The sequence below is a fragment of the Triturus cristatus genome, chromosome 8 (genome assembly GCF_964204655.1).
Source record: "Triturus cristatus chromosome 8, aTriCri1.1, whole genome shotgun sequence".
Taxonomy (NCBI): Eukaryota; Metazoa; Chordata; class Amphibia; order Caudata; family Salamandridae; genus Triturus; species Triturus cristatus.
In genome coordinates this window covers 678,374,118-678,396,798 of record NC_140591.1, presented here as the reverse complement: position 1 = coordinate 678,396,798, position 22,681 = coordinate 678,374,118, and positions in this window count along the sequence as shown.

Genomic DNA, 22,681 nt, shown 5'->3' with positions numbered 1-22,681 from the left:
TAATTTTTATCACGTTGAAATTTAAAAGTTTTCCGTTTCTTGATGGTTTCTTCCTCTTTTTTCAATCGTGATATAATCTCCTCCCTCATTTTAGACATCGTATCACTTCCCACAATATGTTTGATTTGTTGATTAATTTCATCAACTTGTTTCTGCAAATTGTTTCTATCGATGTTAGCATATTTTACCAAAATTTCTACCAGTCTCCTCGACGACTTTATGTTACACTCTCCCCACTCCCGTAACATATTTGGGTTAGAGTTGTCGTAGCTTGGAGCGAGCATGATGCGTAACCCTCGGGGGATCCTGCCCCCCTCCAAATAATTTGAGAGGGACCAGTGCTCCCATCATTTTGCCTGTTCAGTATGCATCAATTTCTCCAATTTTTTATATAGCTCTTTAATATTTGCACTACCCCCGCTGTTCCCGTTTTTGCCGGTCTGCGATTCAATCGGGGCACTTGCTGTCTCAGAGAACATTTCTTCCGCTGCCTCTTCCCTTCCTCGTAGCACGTCAGTGGCCATTTTATAGCACTTAATGAAATATAAGCGATAATGCTGCAAACTTAAGCAGTTTCTCACTCTCGCACACCTCTCACCGGATTATTTTGGATGTTTCCTACCTCTGGGCTCCCGCCGGTGTTTTCTGCGTCCTTCTACACAAGTCCCACCGCTTGGCCGCAGTCAGTAGGTATAGTTCCGTTATCCGGGGGCTTTGCAGCTTTCTCCTCCATGAGATATTGTTTTTCTGGTTCACACAAGACTCGAATTCCTGCCGTGCTGCCCTGGTTGGGAAGGGGTCCGTGATCTCCAAGGAACCCACCTTGGAACGAAATAGTCAGTACTCCTTTTCTTGTTTGATTCTCTGAGCCCAGGAATCAAAAAGGCACGAACTCCTCTTATTTAGTGCAAATGTTTTTTTATTTTTCATGCTGTGCGGCCATGACGCGTTTCAACCCACCAGGGGTCTTGATCAGATGACATGTTACATTTTTCTCCCCATTTTTAAAGTGACAAGTGCATAATTAATTCATAAATATAGAAAACAGACTACTAGTCTGAGCTCCGATATTGCACTGCACAATGTAACAAACATAATAACAAATATACTGTTTAGCTGATTCTTAAATATTTAAAATGTATAGATTTCTAAGATTATTAATAAACAACCATGTGCAAAACTATGCAATTTTACTGTTTAAATACCTTTGATTTGTTAACACAGAGTTCATTTTTTTGATTTTACTCTTTGGTCTGATGCTTAAAAACTTGAGACCATGTGCATAATTCCCAGTATTACTGTATAAATAAATTTTTTTCAGAAACACATTTGTTTTTAATATATGTCCAATACTTAAAATCATACGGTTAAGATCACGACATTTAAAACCTTGTGCAATGTATATTTTAATATATATATGAATGTATTTGTTTACATTTATGTTTGTGTTTAATGCCTGGCACACAGTGCATGGATGTTTTGGGGGCACCACATGTGTCCCCCTGGACACATAGCAGAGGCCCATGGGGAACTGGGCCCTGCTAACGGCTCTCAAAGTACCTTTCTGACAGCCTTTACATGGCGGTGGGAAATAGACATTGTAATTAGGCCTGGGCGAAGCACTACGCTACGCTCGCGTAGTTTGCGAAGTTTGCGCTACTTCGCACTACGCGAACTGCACGTAGCACAGTGCGAACACGCGTAGCGTAGTGTTGCGTAGTGCTGCGGTAATTTTTTGCTTGCTCGCGGTCCTCAACGTCAAGTTGGCGACCGCGAGCAAGCAAAATGACATCCTGGCGAGACTTTTTCCTTGTTCGCGATCGCGAGCATGGAAAATAAACCTCCCGGCGAGATTCCCAACGCGAGAAGGTCAGGTTTCTCATTGCGAGGGGTCGCGTATGCTCGCGACCGCTCGCGATGAGAAACTACCAGTTCGCGTTGAGAAAGCTGCAGCTCGAGTAAAAATCTACTCGAGCAGCAGAAAACTACAGCTCGCACTGTGCAAGATGCCGTTTTCAATGATTGCACAGTGCCGGTTGCTTGTCCGCACTGTGCAATCATTGAAAACAACATCTTGCACAGTGCGAACATGTTACTTCGCAGTTCGCGAAGTGCTACGCGTAGCTCGCGTAGTGCGAACTTCACTTTGCGTAGCTTCGCGAAGTGCTACTTCGCGAACTACGCCCACCCTTAATTGTAATCCCTATGGCGGTGCTTATGCAGGCACCACCCCCCCTTGTAGGGATTACATTGCAGCCACTGCCCCAATGGGCTCCCTAAGCCTGTCCAAGGCGACAGTCTTTTCCCCCACCCACTGCACTCTGACCACTGGTATCTTTATCCAGCATTTGGACTGGTTCTCTGGCTGCCGGGTGGATCGCCACCGGAGGCCTGTCAGTGGTGGTCTGCCCAACATCCTAATGAGGCAGCATGTGTGGTAACTGGTTCTCCTCACTTAAAGGAGGCAGTATGACTGCTTTAACCATGAGAGGCACTTTCATGTGTCTTTCGCTGATGTAGCATTGGTTAAGGCTACAAATAAGATCATAACTCATCAATCAAAGCTCTGTACAACTAAATAGGCAATATCTGCTACAACGCAGAAACTTACATTAAAGCTGTCTTTTGCTTTTTCTCATGCACCATGTCTGCATGTTCATTTCTTACAGAAATCACTTTAATTTTAGCCCTAGAAACAACAAGCCTCTCTTTGATTGCCTTGCTTGAAGTCAATTAAAATATAAAGAAAGTCAAGAAGTGGGCTGTAACACTCTCCTTGGCCAGTGGAAACTTTGAAATGTATTGTGGTGTAAATGCATTGGTATGGGTGTACTTTTTGTTGACAACCTGAATCTTTGTGTACATTCTGGATACTCATTGGGAAATAAAGATATTATGACACTAAGAGCACACTGAAAAATCTGTATATGCACCAATAATTTGCTCTTTCTAGTCCGTCCTAGGTCTTATAACCATTGGTCTCATCTACTGTACATTACATGGATACACTTAAACTTGAATTTTCTTTAAGAATTGTGTACTTTCTGTGTATTTTGGTGCTAGTTTACAACAATTTGTTTATTTAAAGTAACACAACAGGAAACAGGAAACATTGAAGCATTACATCCTTAGTGGCATGGAGCAAACTAATGACCTAAAACAGGCTCTTGCTAGGACAGTGTTGAGAGGTGTATATTCTGCCATTGCCAGGCATTCTACTTTTCGCAAACAACCATTAGCGGGTGTTTATAAGCTTTTCAAGAGCTTGAGCTGTAGAACCCCTACTGGACCATGTTGCTTTAGCCAGGCACTGCTTTTGCAGTTTGCTTCCAGCTGCATTCATTCAGTATTTATTCATGTTTCATTTGATTATATTGCATTATAGAGGTATTTAAATAGTGCTTTCCATACCCACTGTGAGGCTTTCAGGTCTTTATGGACTGCTGCTAAGGCACTGATATATATGTATAATTTGAATAGTGATTAGTGGCCTTGAAGAGGTCACGGAAATACTCCAAGTTTCATCAGCTTCTTGGGTGCCCTTTATGCGAGTTATTGAAAGTTTGTTGATTGAAGATTGACCTACGTGGGAATACTGAGAGCTGTGTGTGTGGTTTGTAGGTACTTTAGAATTGTTGCATAGGACTTTCACAGTCAATAAGCATGGGTGCTGCAGAGAATGTGAGCATGCAGGTGCTTACAATATAATCATTGATTTTTTCAAAGACAGAGGTTGGCATTGATGGTGCCACCACGCTAGGGACAATATTGGGCAACGTGTGGTTTTCTGGTCCACCCCACGTCACTGTGCGCTTAATGCTCCAGGGCACTGACAAACCATTTAAAAGTATGTTGGTCCACTTGACAAAAAGATTGTATATGGTCTTACAGAGGTTACAAAAAAGCAAGATTGATTGCCTTTTTATAATTCTAGCTGTTTACTTGCTGTTAGAGTTGGGCAAGCCGCCTAAAGCACGAGCCAGGCGCGAGCCAGATGCCGGCTCTGGTACATCTCAAGGTCCTTTCGAACCTTAAGTGCAAAACGAGCTGAACACTCATGTGGCTACTGCCTGCCACAATCGTTCTAACCATGTGTGCAAAGTTCAAAACAAAGCATTAGCATTAACATTTGAGGTCAAAAGGAAAGGCAAATAGATACTCATTTAGCGGCTGATTTATAAAGAGTGAAAAGAGAAAACCTGGGATTAATTTCGACTTCTCTGCTTAATTAAACTGTGTGATTTTAGGCAAATATTTTGTTGTACTAATCCCACTTTGCATTGATTACTCTCAATGAACCTATAATGTGACGTATTAATTTCAAAGCTGATGCATGTTAAAGAAATGTGCCTTTTTTTATTCTGAACAAACATTATCATTTTTTACTTGATATTAGTGACATGGTTTATATGTCAAACATTTCAGGACTCAGCTCTTGCACAGGCTGTTAGAGCTGAGCCAGACCTACGGCTCGACTCTGACTCAGCTCTAGCTTGGCTCCCCCTGTTAGTTTGCTAGCTTGCCCACCTCGACTTGTCACCCATATTTTCTTTGGCAGGTGTTCCTTTGTGTGCAAATTTACATAAAGAAAATTATTTCACTTATCTTTCATCAGAAAGGAAGTTTGATTAGCATTGTTGCCATTTTCATAGCAGTAATGTCCCTAAATGGCATAAAAGGACTTGAAACCCAGGTAATGCTTGCAGCCCTTACAATGGAGGCAATTCTTTTGGTAGTTGTCCTGTCCATACAATCATCATTTTTAAGTATGTGGCACTGGGAATCCATTCATTAAGAAGCAGGGGAGCACCTTTCACAATGTAACCATAATGCATACACTGACCAAACCTCACCCCATGAAGACTAACCCACTTGTCAGTGCCCCGAATGCATATCCCTGGACAGCGGGCAGGAATTTCTTTAGAGGTTTGACTCACCAATGGCCCCAAAATAGACCAAACTCTTTCTAATCTTTGCTCCGCTCAGGACTACCTCGGCTGATTGCAGAAACAATCATAAGGAATACATAAAAAAATGTAGGGGCATTTTATCAAGCATGGCGTTAAAATTATCGCCGCTTTAGCGGCAGAAAACTGCCGTTAAAGCGGCGATAATGGGCTTGATAATATGCCCTGGAGAATTCCAATAGAAGCCCATGTTGACACCAGAACATGGGCTTCTATGGGAATTCTAAATTCTAAAGCGGCGATAATCTTAACGCCATTTCTTGATAATATGCCCCGTACTGCTTCAACACAGTAATACTTGTGGGTGTGGCAGTGGTGGTCATTGGACATTTCCCCCGGAGACTGGAAGGGTTGGGGACAGTTACTGGTGGTGGTTTTGTAGCGGTGCTGCTATATCAGCCCCCAGTAACAAAAGCAGCAGGTCTTCACACTTGCTCACATGCCTTTCCCTCCCTCCTCCTGGGAACTGGTCAGACCAAATTGCCAGGGCTGCTTTGGGCTCCCAATCTGGCCCTGACAATTTCCTTTCACTGAGTGATGTCTCAACTAGGTGCACGAGTATAGGGCTAAAGGGCAAATAATGTATGCCGTCTGTCTAGGTTCACATGCGAAATTGTCAAAAGGGTGTTCCAAGATTTCTTAGGACTCCTCAAAAACCACATGCCAGCATTTTGTAGAATAACTGGTATACTCAATCCAAGGCTAGATACAACATTATGGAAAACAAAACCTAACCATCTGGAACTCAAGTAGGATATGTTAGGTGTCAAGCCCTCTCCTTCATCAGGACAGGCTTGGCCCACTACCATCTTTTGAGCCTCTAGAAAAAAATGCAGTTTTAACAAAAAGCCCCAAAATGAAGAATATGTTCAATATCAGGTTTCCTCTGAGATTGAGTCAATGGGCTCATAGAGAAACCAGCTTACGCTCTCCTCTCTCACATCAGACACGCCAATTTTAGTGTGGCGTGTCTGATGTGAGTGAGGAGATGAGAGCGATTCAAGAAAAGGTTAAGCAAGTGTGCAGCATGTATACACACAATTAATTTAGGTATGTTCACCTACTAACACAAAATGACAAATGTAACACTATTTTTCAAAAATATAAATTTAGAAAATGTTGTCTGCATTATGGTTGTATTTTGTATAATGCGAATTCAGACGGTAATTTATATTCCCGGTCAAGAAATCATTAGAGATTTATAAATGTACGCAAACAGGATTTCATCTAATAATAAATCTTTCCTCATTGGTCATAGTTATATTTTTATTGGCAAAATGAACACAGAAAAAATGGAAATGTTACAAACATCAGAATATTCATGTTCACTGCGAGACTGACAAGTAAACACATTTAAATATTATTAATGACAACTAGTACATTATAATATTGACATGGGTTCGGCAGAACATTCGTGTTCTGTTTCAAAGTTGTAAGTTTAAAAACAAGAGCTAAGAGTCAGAAGGAACATGATGGGTCGCACTGTAAGCAATGGTTGGTAGGCATGCATCCACTTTCGATGGAGCATGCTGGCTAATTGGTCTCTAGTGGGGTGAATAGTAAAATAATGTTTTTAATGGATCTCTTTAAATAGGCTTAGAGGAAATGGTGGGTTTTCTTCACAAGGTTCTTTGAAGTCCGGAAAGGCACCCTGGAGTGTAAGTGCTTCAAGAAGATGAGGTCTGGGCACTTTTGTGCCATTTCCTGCATTTGTTCTTACGAATAATTAAGTGTGTGAGTAGGTGAACGAAATGACTATAAAGATTAGACATACTTTTTAAATTAAATGGCTTATTTATTTTCCATGGGGATACTAATTTTATTCTACATTGCATATGTTGTGAATTGGAAGGAATGGGCACACAGAAAAGCTATAAGAAACAATATTAAGACAATCGCTCCAATATAGAGTCTTCCTAAATTATAGCAAAATAATAATGATGCATGGTAGTGAAAAATAAAAGATCTTTTAAAATAAAAAAAAATCACACCCGGTCTACAATGTCAGTTGTACCATTGATACCGATTCACTGATTAGTTATTTTTGATTATTCGGAAAGTCTTCTCTAATTTTTAAATAACTTGTTAACTTTAGACTAATCCTGTATCTATGCACATTGATTTCATTACTCTAGTGTAGTTTTGCATTGATATTAATTATTTGACTTGCCTTAGTTTGTAGTGTTTCCCCTTTTATTGCTCCTATTTCCAAGTATAGCATTTCCTGCTTGCTTACTGTTTGACGCAGGAAGGCAGATTTATCAAAGTATTGCATTGCTTTTTGCATGACACATGGTGTTACAAGGGCAACGCAGTGCTAAAGTCAGATTAACCAAGCATTGCAAGGCCTCCTTGCGTGGCCCCGGCGTTGCTTGGCAAATCTGGAGCAAAGCAAGATAGGTCAAGTTGCAGCCCTGTGTTACTCTGCCCAGGGAAGGTGTTCCTTGGGTAGAGTAAGGGTGCTCCCATGCATCCATCCATGGATTTTGGTGAATTCCCAGATTTACCAAGACTGACAAACTTGGAAATATGTCAAAATGCCACACCTATTCAGAGGAGGCGCAACAAGGAGAAATATCATTATCTCTCTGCGTTGTTTCCTCTTTTATTTATTTTTTATTTATTTATTTATGTGTTTTATAGAGCGCGAACTTGACCCGTTAGGGTATCAGAGCGCTTTACAGGGGAGCAAAGCAATATACAGACAGATTTAGAGTCGACCAGTTACAGCTCAAGTAGCAGTATAGTGCAGGAATATATATACACAAAGCATGTATTTACATTTTACATAACCAATTACAAAGAGCGACAAACCATATTTACAGAGTACATTTTCAATAATTCTGACCCGGTCCCAAGATTCTGGTGTTTCGGGAGACCCGGTAGTTAGGGGGGAGGTAGTGGGCCGTCATAGGCTATGCCAAAGAAGTAGTTGAGGTAGTGTTAGACGAGAAATTTGCCCATAAGGAAGATCTTTCCAAGTGAGCTGCATTTTGAAAGAGGAAAATACTTCAGAGTTTAGATTTTTGTGTGGGACTGTGTACCTTCCAAAAACAATCCTGTCTGCAATGCAGGCACATTTGCACCATGGTGCAAGGTAGCCTGCATTGGTGCTAGGCAGCAGATCATGCGCCAGCGCAGACAGAGGGCAGGGATGTATCATATATCGGTAAATGGAACATTCCAGCCTTCACCCTTTCACGCAGCGCAGCGCAGCAAGTTGACTTGCTTCGCTGCCTTTCATGAATGATTGCTAAATGTGGTCCTGGATGTGCAATGGTTTTCATCCTCTTTATGCTAGCTGTAAATTGTGTTTTTTTACTATGAATTCAGTTATGTGTCATATGTTTTTATGGGGTGATTTTGGTGCTGAAGCTGAAATTGCTTAAAATTTGCAACATGTTATTGCATTTTGAAATTTGAAATTATGTTATTAGAGGATATTGACCGTGAAGCACAATTTGTGAATATTAATACCCATAAATGAAGAACATAATTATTTTTTACAGATGAAGCAAGCACCTTAAAGATGAGTACACTGTACGTCTTCAACATGCAGTAGCAACTTCTTTCTGTTTTTTTTTCTGACTCCTCTCTCAGTTTTGGTGACTTTCTAGAAGATTTTATTTGGATACTGGGAAGCAAGCATGGCAGCAGACAGTATTTATTCATTGCATCATCGGTCACCTAAATTATTTTTGCAAGTCAGCTAAACTCCTGTTAATTTGTAATATATTTCAGTTTGACAAGATGATGTGTCAATCAATTAATCAATTAGTAGATTTGTACAGCACTACTTGTCACCCATGAGGGTATCAAGGTGCTGGCAGGGTCCAGTTGGTTATCTGAAAAGCAAGGTCTCCAGGGACATTCAGAACTCTAGAAAAGATGGGCTGTCTGTAGCTTAAAGGGTAGCTTGTTTCATGTCTTTGCTACTAAGTAGAACAAGGAGCGACCTCGGCATATGCTACGTCGGAGGCGGGGGTGAGAAAGGTACATGGAGTGAGGGTGTCTGGTGGGTTGATGGAATTTCAGGTACTGGTTCAAGTAGGCGTGTCCGCTTTTGTGTAGTGCCTTGCATGCATGGGTCAGGATCTTGAAATGGCATCTTTTCTGTACATGGAGCCAGTGGAGTTCCCTGAGGTAGGGGGTGATATAAGTTAGTCTAGGGATATCCAGGACGAGTGTGTCTGATGCATTTTGTATGGTCTGTAGTCATTGGAATAGGTGAGCTGCAATCCCTGCATATAGAGTGTTGCCGTAGTTCAGTCAGTTGAAGAAGAGGGCTTGGTTGATGGTGCATATTGAGCTTTGGAGTACCCATTTGAATATCTTATGAAGCATGCAGTGGATGAAGAAGCAGGAGGAGTTGAACTGCGTCATCATGGTTTGCTTTTTGTCCAAGATGATTCCTAGATTCCTAGAATGTTCAGTGAGGACATTAGTAGGTCAGAAATTTGAGGGCTACATTGACGCGTCCCAAGGGGAGCTTTTGTTTTAAAAAATCAGAACCACTGATTTTGTCCGTGTTGAGCTTCAGGCAGTTGTCCTTCATCCAGTTGGCAACATCTGGGATGCAGCTGTAGAAGTAGGACTTGGCGGCGTCCGCAGGTGGTGGCGATGCTGGCCAGAGGAGTCATATAAGTGTTGAAGAGAGTGGGGCTGAATGAGTATACTGTTGGCACTCCACAGTTGATTGCTTGGGTTCGGAGGTGAAGGGGAGAAGACTGAAATTTGTGTTCTTCGTGTGAGGAAAGAGACGATTCATCTGAGAGCAGCTCTTTGGATGCCTATATTTTGCAGCCTTGTGATGAGTGTATGATGAGAGATCATTTCAAAGGCTGCAGAGAAGTCTAGGAGGATCAGAGCCACAGTCTCTCCTCGGTCGAGTAGGGCTCGGATGTCGACGGTAGCTGCAATGAGGGTTTTCTCTGTGCTCTGGTTGCTGCTAAGTCCTGATTGGGAGGAGTCTATTAGGAGGTTCTGTTCCAGATGTGAGGAGAGCTGGCTTTTTCTAATACTTTGGCTGGTAACAGGAGCAGGGATATTGGTCAGTAGTTGTTGAGTTCACTGGCATCTTCCAATGGTTTCTTTAGTACAGCGTTGACTTCTGTATGTTTCCAGTCCTCAGGGAAGGTGGCCATGGCAATTGAGGTGGTGAACAATGTGGTGAGTACGTGGCTGAATCTGGCTTTGAATAGGCTGAAGATGTGATGAGGGCATGGGTTGATTGGGGCCCCTGAGTGGACTGACTTCATGATGGAGGTGGTGTCCTCTCAGAGAAGCCGGCTCCATTTGGTTAATCAGTTGTCTGCAATACTAGCGGGGTCGACGTGCTGCTTGAAGAAGTTGGTGGCCTTTGTGCTGGGTTTGAAGTTTCTGTAGATGTTCGCAAAATTGAGATGGAAATTGAGGTTGCCGTGGAAAATGTAGTTGTTGGAGTCTATGGCAAGGGGGGAATGAAGTTGGCAAAGAAGTTGCAGAAGGCTGTACATGGTCCTGTCCTAGAACAGGGTAGGAAAGAGTACCCCATATGATGGTTTTGCTGTCTTTTTGGAGTCAGAGTTGAGGTGTTCCATCGCTGGGGTGATGTTATTTGTGGTGGTGCATTGAATGGATTCCTTGAATGTGATGGCGATCCCTTCACCAGGCTTGTTTCCTTAGGGTTTTGCAGTGGCAAAGTAGGGTTGAGTCGTGTCTTAGTGGGGAAAAGGACATCGGGTGTGAGGGTGGAGATGAGGTCCCAAATCTTGGTAGTGTGTTTACATAGTGAGCATGTGTTGAGAAGGTCGCATGCGAGTTGGTGTTATTGTTCGGATGGTGTCTGTTGTGCATTCAGGTGGGGTTGGTCAGTGGGCTGGTATGTGTGGTGTGGCAGATGAAGTTGCAGTGGGTGCAGGTGAAAGTCCTACTGTGGAGCTTAGGTTGGAGTGGTGGAAGTGTATTTTGTGGTGTCCGGAGTCGACGGTGTGGAATTTAGCGATGGTGTATCTTCGGGGGTGGAAGGGTCAGGGGTGCGGTCGAGGTGTGAATGACTGCAGATGGACTTGCCTTTGCCCACTGCATGGTCACGCTGTGTTGTTGCTCTGCAGCCTGCATTAAGTAGGTTCTGGGGTGGAGAGGGCTTCTGTTGGCAGGAAAAACGGTGAGCAGGAAAACCTGCACAGCAGCGGTGTCACTCGAACAGGCTAGAACAAGCAGGAACTGCAGGCCACAGTCAAGTGGCAAGCTAGGTGTCCAGATGCATGGTTGAGGTAGAAGAAGCACTCATTTTTTATGTTTCTCTTTTATGTTGGCTATTTTGTTTTGCCTTTGTTTCCAGATGGAAAGCCAATGTGCGGAGTATCAATCACAGTAAAAGAGCAGTGTGCATTTTTTATATCACTCCCTGTGCAATTGGACCAGTGGGTGTGGTGATGAGCTTCGGATATTCACAGTACATTTTGTTGCTGATTCCATCGGTCATACAAAATTGACTGGGAACAGTATTGTATATTTTTTATCTCCAGTGCCTTTCTGATGTATTTGCTGGTATTTTGTGTCCCTATTGTGGGTAGGTTAGGTTGTATCAGGTCCCTCATTTGTTCTTGAACTGCGCTCCATCCATCTAGTGTTCTTACTGCCATCCCTGTTTTTGTTGTTGGTACTCCTAGTTGTATGTAGGATTTTTTGTGAGGTTGTGCTTCCCACAGGGTGTCCATTTTATCTATCAACTTAAGTACTTATGGTAATATTGTTGCTGCTCCGCTCCAAGAATTCATTTTATAACATGCATTTCTTTTGTTCCTGTACTTATTATGCTAGACTGACATTTCTTTTAATCTAGGGTGTGTATTTGAAATCAGAGGTTTCAGGTTTCATTGTTCAAGTCTTTTGGCATATTATTCGTGGTGTCATCAATGACACCATTTGAGATATCATCAGTAATGTCATATGTGAGGTCATGAGCTGTGTCTGGCTGGTGAGTCACTATATTTTCTCCACACAAATCCAGAGCTTTTTATATCCATATAGCAATTTCTTAAATATAAAGGCAACCATAACATATATTTAATCAAGTTTATAGTCTGATTTTTAGTCTTCTTTGTTACAATGCCTTCTAGAGATAGGTATACATAACCTACTGCACTTGGCATTTGCCCAGTGCAAACCCAGACATGAAAAAAGTGCAGCATTGAATATTGCAGTTCAGGGTTTAAATAGGGACCTACTGTGATACAGTATATGTCCTTGAACGATTGCCTGCAAAAATTCCATTACATTTTTATTTCTAAAATGTCTATTGATGCAAATATTGTGTAACAAATATTGGGTGTCAAAAATATTGTGCAACAGAATATAGAATGAAAGAATATTGTTTGTAAGTATTTTATATACTTTGTTTAAATAAGCTGTTGTGTTTGATTAGTTTTGTGTTGTACGTTCTTAATATGTTAATTTTAAGAATGACTAATTAGCTTTTAGACAATTTTTTTTCAGAGATTTGGTTATTTATATATTTAGAGATATGTGTTTATTTTATTTGAACTTATTTATTTATTGGTGGGTGTTTGTGTTTGTAGTAGAATAGGATGGAACTTTTCATTATTGATTGGTTTATAAATAGCCTACTTATCTTATAACATTTAGTTTGTTAATGTGAATATTAATTAAATGATTTTTATTGTAATTTATAGTTATTTACAAGTGATAAATGCATATTTTTCAAAACAGACATTATTTTTCAATTAATTGGTTATTTATATGAATGGGATTTCAATGTATTGTGTTGTCTTGACTAATTTTCATGTTATTTAGGTGTATGGTGTTTTCTATTTTTTGTTATAATTAATTATATAGTATTACTATCTATTAAAGTAATGTGCATTTGCACATTTGTTTGTACTATCATTTTTATTAGTTTTTCTGGGAATTTTCTTTTTAGAGTGATAAGATGGAACTGTTTTAGACCGTCATTTAATGTTTTTAATACATAAATTGTCTGTGGATATACTGAATTCTTCAACCTATGGTGGATTTTGGTTCAGTCGTAGTATGAAACTGGCTCTATGATGCCAAGGGACAATTGTTTTTTTCAGTCTTTGAATAAATCGCCGGGCACTATCATTATATTTGATCTATTGAGTACAGTGTACATCTTAGATCATATTAAAAAAAATTCTCCACACCTATTCCCAGTTTTCTTGTAAAGTTGACTTTATTATAGCAATCTTTATCTTTCTAGAATCTATTTTTCATCCTGAATATTATCAAAATTCAGTTACCAATATTGTTAATATGTGTTTCACATCCGGCTTCTCCAGTCCGACACTTTCCCTATTGTTGATCAGGTCGGACTGTGAATATTAAGTCTGACACCTCCATTTTTCCTTTTTCTACTGTTGCTAATGTTAAAGCTTGAGTAGTGAATGTGACTCCTCCTAGTTATTTTCTTCATGTAACATTTTAACAATTTTTATGAATTTGCTTTAAAAAATATTTTAATTTTATTTAATTTCATTAATATATTTTTTGAGAAATATTATTTTTATTTGGATAATTTTCCAGTTCTATACTTGTATTGTGTATTTATTATAATTTTAATATTCGTTGTTAGTTATACTTATTAAATATTATCGAAGTGTATATTTTTAGATGTTTATTTGATAATTGCATTTAATTAAAAGTTATGTTGTTTTTTTGCATTTATTAAAAAAAAAATTTAATTTAATGTTTGTAAGCTGCAACAATTTAGTTCCATTTTTATTCTTGTTACATTTTTATATTATATTTTCCTTTTTTTTAATTAATCTGTTTAAGATAATATACATAAAATAATATTTGATGTGTACAATTTGATAGCTTTCCTTTTTTGTAAAACTACTTTGGTCTTTCACATTTTGGGAGTTGATTTTCTTTACTTTACATACAAGTATATCAATATTTTGGGCCTCAATATTTTGGGGAGATATTTTTTATCAAAATATTTTTGTTTGTGATATTTTGACATACAGCTTGCTGCAAAGTTAGTCAAATACTCAGTCACTCAGTGGTCGTCTGCCATAGTTATGTTGTTGTGTATGTTGGCTCCAGGGCCTGGTGTCAGGTAACTCTCATCTACTTCACAAGTGCACACATCCAGGGTTTCCATAGACCATGCCTGTATGCAAGAGTTTATCCCCACACAGAGGATGGGCAGAATATTCAGCCAAAGGTCTGGCATTGTGGCTAGGGACCCACTTGTTATGGCTGAAGGTAGTTTACAGTGTCCAGAAGGGGGCCAGGCACAAGATCTGACTGAAGTTCAAAGCCTGATTCACATTTTTATTTTCATATAACCCACTGTACACCAACCACACCCCGCATGTTGTAAATGTCATGTACAGTGGTCTATATCAACAAAGGGACTAGGCTCATGGTTAAGCCTTCTGTCTCACCATGAGTTCAGATCCATGTAAATACAAATTCCAAGCCATGGCCTTAACTCTATAGTCTTGTTACAGGTCTACTAGACATTGTCTAAAATCGATTAAACATATATTCCATTAATTGAGATGCAGTTCAAAAGCAATAGATCGATGGCCAATGGATAAAGAGGATGCTTATATAAAAGGAGGATATATAAAGAAAGAAGGACAAAGTTCTATTTTTAAGCCATCTCTGAAAAGAATAAATTGTTGCTTTTTTGAAGGTTTATGTTTTGTAGAGGCAGTGAACAAGCACTCCAGCAATGTTTCTTGCAAATGCTTTTGAAAAATAAAAACGTGGTCCTTCTACAGATTTAAATACTTGGTATGTAGTTCAAGCAAATGCGACCTAATGGCTTGATTTTGGGCTGCACATCACACATGTTTCTTTCACCGAAAACAAGGGAACTGCATTTCTTGAAGACTTTGGCCATTTTATATACCAAGGACCACAATATATACATTTTTCATTTTAAATGAATCCAAAGATCTCAGTGATTTTCAGGCATTAGCATAAGCGCAACATTTGCAGAGACCACAAAATGAACCTTTACGATGTTTTCATTTTTTTTATTTGTGAATTTCCTTTAATGAACATATTTACTGGTAAATTGCCTTTCTCTCCACTGTATTTTCTCATTCCAAAAAAGTTAATTGTTACTCAACCATGAGCAGGACCTCTAGGTTTAAAGTTAAGAAATTTTACAAATGTTTACTAAAGAAGTCCCACATTGATGTTCATTATGAACTAGGACTTCCTGGCCATTTCCCAGGTTTCTCATAATACATACGGGTAGGACTTCATGTCCTGCACCTATAGTTTGTGGTGATGCATGCAAGGGGTTAAGAAATAGGGTTCCCAAAAGTCTAATTATCCATTTTAATCCCAATAGCAACAATTTAACGTAAATAATGAAGAAAATGGCTGAACGGAATTACACCAAACTGTTACTAAAAGATTCTGCTTTTCTTGGTTTTCTGTAAATCCATTTAGTAGTTTTCAAGAAATTTGAGTTTTAACTGGGTTCTTCAGTAGGCATGAAGGAAAAAGTTGCTTGCAGATCTGGAAGAGCCCTGATACCTGTACTGCGGATCTCTGGCTACTTCAAAATTCCCAAAATATTTGTTTCTGATTAACTCAGGGAGTTTTGTTCTCCTGTCTGCCACTTTTGCACCACAAATCTGTGGCAGAAAAAGGATATAATTGGCATGCCGCAAGCGCAGGAGATAATGTTGCACTCTGGGGCTCAGTCCTCAAGCCCCAAACGTTTTTTTAAAGGGCACATAAGGTGACATGGTGAGGACTCCCCAGACCCTGTGTTTAACATTTATAAAAAATTAAATCACAGCAAGAACTCTGTGTGTATGTCCACAGAGTTTAGTGCCTTCAGAGTGTGGAGTGCACAGCCAGGCTCTATGTATTTTACCTTCTCTGCACAGCCATTGGAATAAAGCATCTATGGAGAGCAAGGTGCAGTGTCTGACTGACGGTCATGCGCAGCCAAGTCAGGTCCTCTGCAGTGAGCAGGCTGATGTCCACAGCAGTCGCTGTGTGCTGAGGGGAGGGAGCATCTGCAGAGGGAATGGAGCAGGGCCTGGAAGGCACTGGGCAGCGGGGTTGAACTGCAGAGGGCCTCCACAGTGGGTTTGATTGCTCATGATAATCTGCGCACAAGACTAGCTGTGCAGTTTGTAATAAGGTCAGTCATTCATGTAGGGTGTGGGGACACAGACCATCTGTAGTTGGGCAGTTGCCCATGGAGGCCAGAGTGCAGCAACTGGCTATATGCCAGGTACTACGCATGTACCCAGCATACATGCCCAACGGCCATGCAGAGTGGAGTGGGGCATCCATGGAGAGTGAAACTCAAAGCCTGGCCACAGACAAGGCTCTGTGCCCTTCATCCACTATGGATGACTTAAGCAAGTGTGAAGTGGAGTTAGGTGTTTTCAGAGGGTGGTGAGCAGGGTACATGCTGCAGGTAGGCACTGCAAGTGTGTTAACCCTGCTGCAGTAAGCCGATGGCAGTGCACAGTGGAGTTTGTCGTCTCTCATGGTTGAGGCGCCAACTTGGTTATACTATGTGCATTGTGATCAGTCGCTCACTGATGGTAGGAGGCAGGGCATGGACATCCCAAGTCTAACAGTCAAAGAAGAGTCTGCAGGACTATGGCACTGTACCATCATAGGGATCCGTGGACTCAGCTGCATGCCTCACTTCTCCAATGCCCATCCAAACGCTGCCTGCAGCTGTCAAGGGTGGTATGCAGAGTCTAAGCCAATGTTATCCATATTAAACACCAAAGAACTGACTGTCTTTCATTTGGGACAAACACACAGAGAGTAATCTCAGACGGGTACTAAAATATTTGATGGATGATAGCCCTCACCCACCCATTGGGTAGAATGCTTCAACATTGGGACACTTTTAGCACCAACCCAAATGAGCCCTATGGTGCAAGCTACTACCCAATTGATATATGATTTGGGAAGCTTAGGGGAAATAATTTGATGGCTGTAATGCTATGCCACTCATATGGTCTCTAAATTGTAAAGACTGTCCAGAGGGTAAAGAAAAACAGTGAGTCTGAAAATTAAAACTACCTACTTACTAGAAATGCCTGTTTTATTAAATCTCCCAGTGATGATATTAAAAGAGAAGAAGTGGGGGATCCCTCATCTTACTAGTGGAGGTCAACATGTTTCTGCCCTTTCAACCCTTTAGTATTCTTCAGGACCATATTTGCCCTCTCTGCTATTAACATATAGTGACAAAAAATAAAATAAAATAGATGCATCCCGCATCCGCTGAAGGAATTATGACATTGGGTGCTCACTCCGATTGTCAGCAATATGAAACATTAAAAAAGACACAATTATTAAGAGAGTAACAGCCCGTGTCTATGTTTAATATCTTAAAATCCTGTGATGGTGTTCATTCACCCATGCAGTCACTGTGGAGTCACTGTGTTGATGAGTGCAAAAGTGTAGGCAAATGCATGCTTGCCCCTCCCGATGATTTGTGGTTCACACTATATCTCATGACAAACTTGTATGAAAATGGCAACAGCGATCACTCTAACACATCTCATAAACATCAGGATTTTGCAAGCAAGTATCAATTATTCTCCAGTAAATTGAATTATCTCTTCCATTGACCACTTGTCCACAAAAGTCAGTGTGTTTCATTCCTCTAAATTCATATCGTCATCATGATAAATCAACCTTTCTTAGCTATTGTTACTAATTAACAACAATGCAACATCCTTCAATGGGAACACTTAGGGCCTAATTACTAGCCTGTCAGTCCAAGGACTACCAGACCCATGGTGGCGTGACAGTGGTGGTCCAGCCACCGCCACACCTGTGGCCCAACTGCCCTATTACGACTTGGGAGGTCAGACGGTAATAGGACTGCCAGCTCTGCCAGAGAACCACCCTTCCCTGGTGGTGGCACATCGATCAGGGGCTGTGTAATATGGAGGTGGTGCTGCTGCAGCACTGCCATGCATATTACAAGTCTCAGGACCTCCAGCGGGCTCATGGCGGTCTTTCCTCCATGTACTCCTTCAGCCTGAGGATGCATGTAGAGGGGCACAACATGTACCCCCTCTTTGCATACACCCAGTTTCCTGCATTCCATGGACTTTCTAGTCCATGCCGTACAGGAAACCAACTTGCGGCGCTCCCATTGCTGTGCCTCCTTGAAAGACACCACTGCTTTTGAAAGGTGAACCGCAGCGGGACTGTCACACCGCCTGTCGCCAGACTGCAAAATTGGAGCAGTGGTGTGACGGTTGACAACGCTGCGCCAAAAGTTATAATGATAGCCTAAAGATAAAAACAACCTTTTACATTTTGAGAATTTTTATCCTAAAGCACTGAGAGAAAATCTACCTATGGGGCAATTCCTCCATTTGTGTATAAGTTGTTCTTATTTCATGTTATACAGAAACATTCTAAACTTTTGACACAGCATTTACGTCACAAAGCATATCCTGGGCACATCATCAACAGCACCAATAAATGAACAAAAAACTAAACTAGAGAGGCTTTACACAAATCTACTGGAAAACATTCTGTTGTACCTTGATTTCCTTTCCCTGCTGCTCAGCTGGTATAAATCTGTGATGGGATGTGGAATGTTAGAATGTTGATGAGTGAGCAGAATGTTGGAGTGCCTGGTTGTGTGTGAGAGATACAGTTGGAGACTGTGGGCTGAGCAGCAAGGATGCTGTTCCTGTGGAGGCATGGATTATTTGTTAATATTGTTGGGAAGTTTGTAATCCTTCCCTTTCTTTGTTTTCTCATATTTGGAGTTTTCATGTGTTTATTGCATACTTCTCTTTAATATTTCTTTCTGCTGTTCTCTTAAATTTGCAGTTATCATTTGCATGTTGTTTCTTTCTCTCCAATGCTGGAATTCTAACTAATGATCTTTATTTAGTTATCTCCATATGTATAGTGCATATTTCTCTTGTATTGTACTATCATGGTGCAACGTTGTAACCTTTGTTATTTATTGTGTTCCCAAAGGAAGGGGATGTGTTGTACCTTGATTTCCTTTCCCTGCTGCTCAGCTAGTATGAATGTGATGTGGATGTGGAATGTTAGAATGTTGATGAGTGAGCAGAATGTTGAAGTGCCTGGTTGTGTGTGAGAGAGACAGTTGGAGATTGTGGGCTGAGCCGCAAGGATGCTGTTCCTGGTGGGGGCCTTTTGATTATCTTAACTACCATTCTGTAACTACCATCTTCCATCCAAGTTTAAATAAACCTTTACTTATTTTTATACCTCATGGCTACATCTGGAGTTCCTACAATTCATCTTTGTAACACATTCTACAAACAAAATGGTCTGTGTTAGCACAGACTCCAGTTACTCAGATATTCGGAGGCTAATTAATAAACATTGCTATCTGCTAAACACCGGTAAGCATTACTATGGAAAACCCCTCTTTACCTTTAGACAGACTTAAAATCTTAAAGACTTGTGGTCCATAACCATCCCAAAAATATCAGGAGCCCCATATAAACAGAGCTTTGTGGTTTTCCTAAAGTACAGGGACATCCTCCATGTGGATTATGTTTGGTATGCCCCTTGACAGACACTACAGTAGAGACATACTTGGGTCTTAATTCTTCATGGGACCTGCACATGCAATAGCAAAGGAGTTACATTTATGCCATGACTATGAGGAAGATACGAGTGTGACTTGGCAAACCTAGGCGATTATTCAATATTTTTTTATCCTTGAACCACAAAGAGATGTGGGTATCTTTTGATATTAACCTCTGTGGTGTGTGTCTAATGTGTGCATATGGGTAATTTCAGCTTCCCCTGGAGCAACTGATGGAGAGCCACTAAGAGTTGGTAGTGGAGCCACGAGAACCAAGTGACAATGATGGTGATTGGGCCGGCACCCACAGTATGAGTGCCCAATGTGAAGTAATTTTGTATAAGTGAGTAAATATTGTAGGTATGTATTGTGAGACATGTAAACAGAGAGGGAGACTGGTTAAATTGCTGCTAGAAATGGTTTGGAGGTTATAAGGTTTATAAGGTTTTAAAAAGTTGTAATTACCTTCTATTTTGTTGTGCATAGTCTTGTTGTTCATCCAGTACTGCCAGATAGAGGCCAAGCCCTTGGAGTAGCTAAATGTTGTTAGAGATGGTTCTATGGTTGTTGTGGCCATGATTTGGCTATTTACGCTCTTTTTTCTCCAATATAGGTGTGAAGAATGAACTGCCATGTGTCTGTCGCCAGCAAAGTATGGTGAACGGAGTAGTGGTTTTCTGTTGCTTCATCTGCTGTGTTTAGGGTATAACTCTGACAATAAAGGAATGAAAATGCAGCGAAGGCGTAGGATGTTGACGGGCAGGCTTGCAAGACAGTAGATGGTTAGAAAGGTGTTTTTTTGACAGCCCCTTGACTATAAACTAGGCCCTTTGTCTGGGTTTCCTGAATATGATTTAAACATGTATACTTCTGAGAATATTACAATCCAAAGATGTTCTTCATGAGGGTTTGTGTTCCTTGTTTTCAAAAATATTCATGAGTAACTCTTTTAACTCGCCTGATTAGTTAATGTGAACCTTACATTACTACTGCAGTAGGTCAAAATATCTCACATTGGGAGCACACTTGTGGTATTTCAGATTTTGATTAAAGACAGTGATGCCAACTCGCAATGTCTTTGCTCAGAGTTTCTGAATATATGTTATAAACCACTTGCAGGAGTAAATATACTTCAATGCACATGTTTATTGACATGTGATAATAATAATTCACACCACTGTCTTTTTAAAACTGTGCTGACAAAACACAAGTGTTAGAGCAGAGTACATTTTGAAACATTTTCAAATGTCTGGCACATCTTGCCTTGGGCATTATTTCCCACATTGTGAACTTTACATTGTAAACATATACTTGCTTTTGAATCTGTCCTCAAATGGCAGTGCCCACTTCAATCTTGTTCCCGTCATTATTCAGGTTGATATTATTGGTGCTGCAGATTATACAGTGGGGCAAAATGCATTGAATCTTTAAGAAGAAAGCTCTCACTGCTGTAGCATGTTCATGGTGCTTTGGAGGCACGTGCACTGCGTGCAAACTGTGCTGCAGTTCTGCTGTCTGGCCCGAGAGCCAGAGGGCAGGAATCTTGCAAGACTGTTGGGGGTTTAGAGAGCATTTTTTTATATTTTTAGAGTTAGTTTTGCATAGTGATAATGAAAAAAAGGAAAATATGCAGAGTAGGTTCAATACATTGTTAAGTATTCACCAAGTACACATCTCCAGACTTGCCAGCACAGTTGACTCATATCATTTGACAGGACCTAAACAATCAATAGGATTCCATGGGAGAGACCACTAAGTGTATATAAGGGTTGGGGAACAGGTGTGGCCTAGCAACTAAAGTACATTATGATTATAACACTTCTCCCCTCTGTAATAAATGAATAAATATTAAAACAAATAAACATTCACACTTAATTATATGGCACTCTACACCAATTCAGAGTGAGCTAAACAGAATAATGCATGTTGTATAATGCTGCGAAGTAAAAGAAAACTAGATTAACATAAGACTGGAAAGCATTATGTCACAACAAAATCTTTAAGCCATTCGGGTGGAAGGAGCTGTCTTTTTTCTTGAACCACAATGAACACTTGTAGAAGCCTTTTCCTCTACCCTTGAAGCTACATCAAAGGGGATCAGGTTTTTGGACAAGTTATTAATCCGTCCATACTCCACATTCTCCCATTTTCAAGAATAACTACATTGTTTTTGACTTCCTTAGTTTTTCTTTGGTTTGTACAATGTATTAAACTCACTACTGCTGTTGTTGGGTTTTCTGACTAAATCCCATTGCCCTATCTTCCATTTCCTTTTCCTCACTCCCCATTTCTTATCATACCAATTGTTCTATCTGGATTGATGTTTTTCCACTTTCTTCTTCCTCTCCTCTCTGTTTGCAGAAATAACTTAACTTTCAGTTAAGTCTCCAGTTAGGAGACAACTTCATAACTGCTTTCCTGCCTCTCAGAACTCAAACGAAGTCAAACCTGTAACCAAATTAGGGGTGGTGTGATAAGACCACAGCATATTCTTTACTGTTTGCTCTATGGGTTTAGAAGAGGCTATGGATAACTGGATTGGTTCCTTAATCATCCTGTTGGCCCTTTCTACCATTCAATTTGCTTTCATGCAATACAAAGGACTTCTAATATGCTCAATGGATAACTCTTGCAGAAAGTTCTTCATCTTCTCTGACACAAATTGGACACCGTTGTCGGTGATCGCAGGGGCAGGAACCCCTCAGAAGAAAACACTTCTGTCAAGAAATGTATGAGTATCTTGATTTTCATGATAATTACAAACTTTGCTGCAATCCAATGAGAGTAGTAATTTATGAAAACTGAAATGTATTTACCCTGTATACCATACCTATGAATAGGACCTGCAATATCTAAACCCAATTTGTTCCATGGGTCAGTGGTAACCTTAATGAGAATCAAAGGAATCCTCCATATAATCTTTGATTTGTCACCCAAGCTACCGTCATGACAATCTTTGACCTTTTCCTACACCAAATGAAACCAATAATCTGCTCTTAACTCGGATTTAGTGAGATTTCTCCTCAAATGTCGCTCATGCGCCAACTTGGCAATCTGTTCCCTTAGCCCTACAGGAGGTTTAATTTCACCAGATTTTAAGAATATGTTCCTTTCTAGAGATAACTCTTCCCTAACATTCCAAATCGAT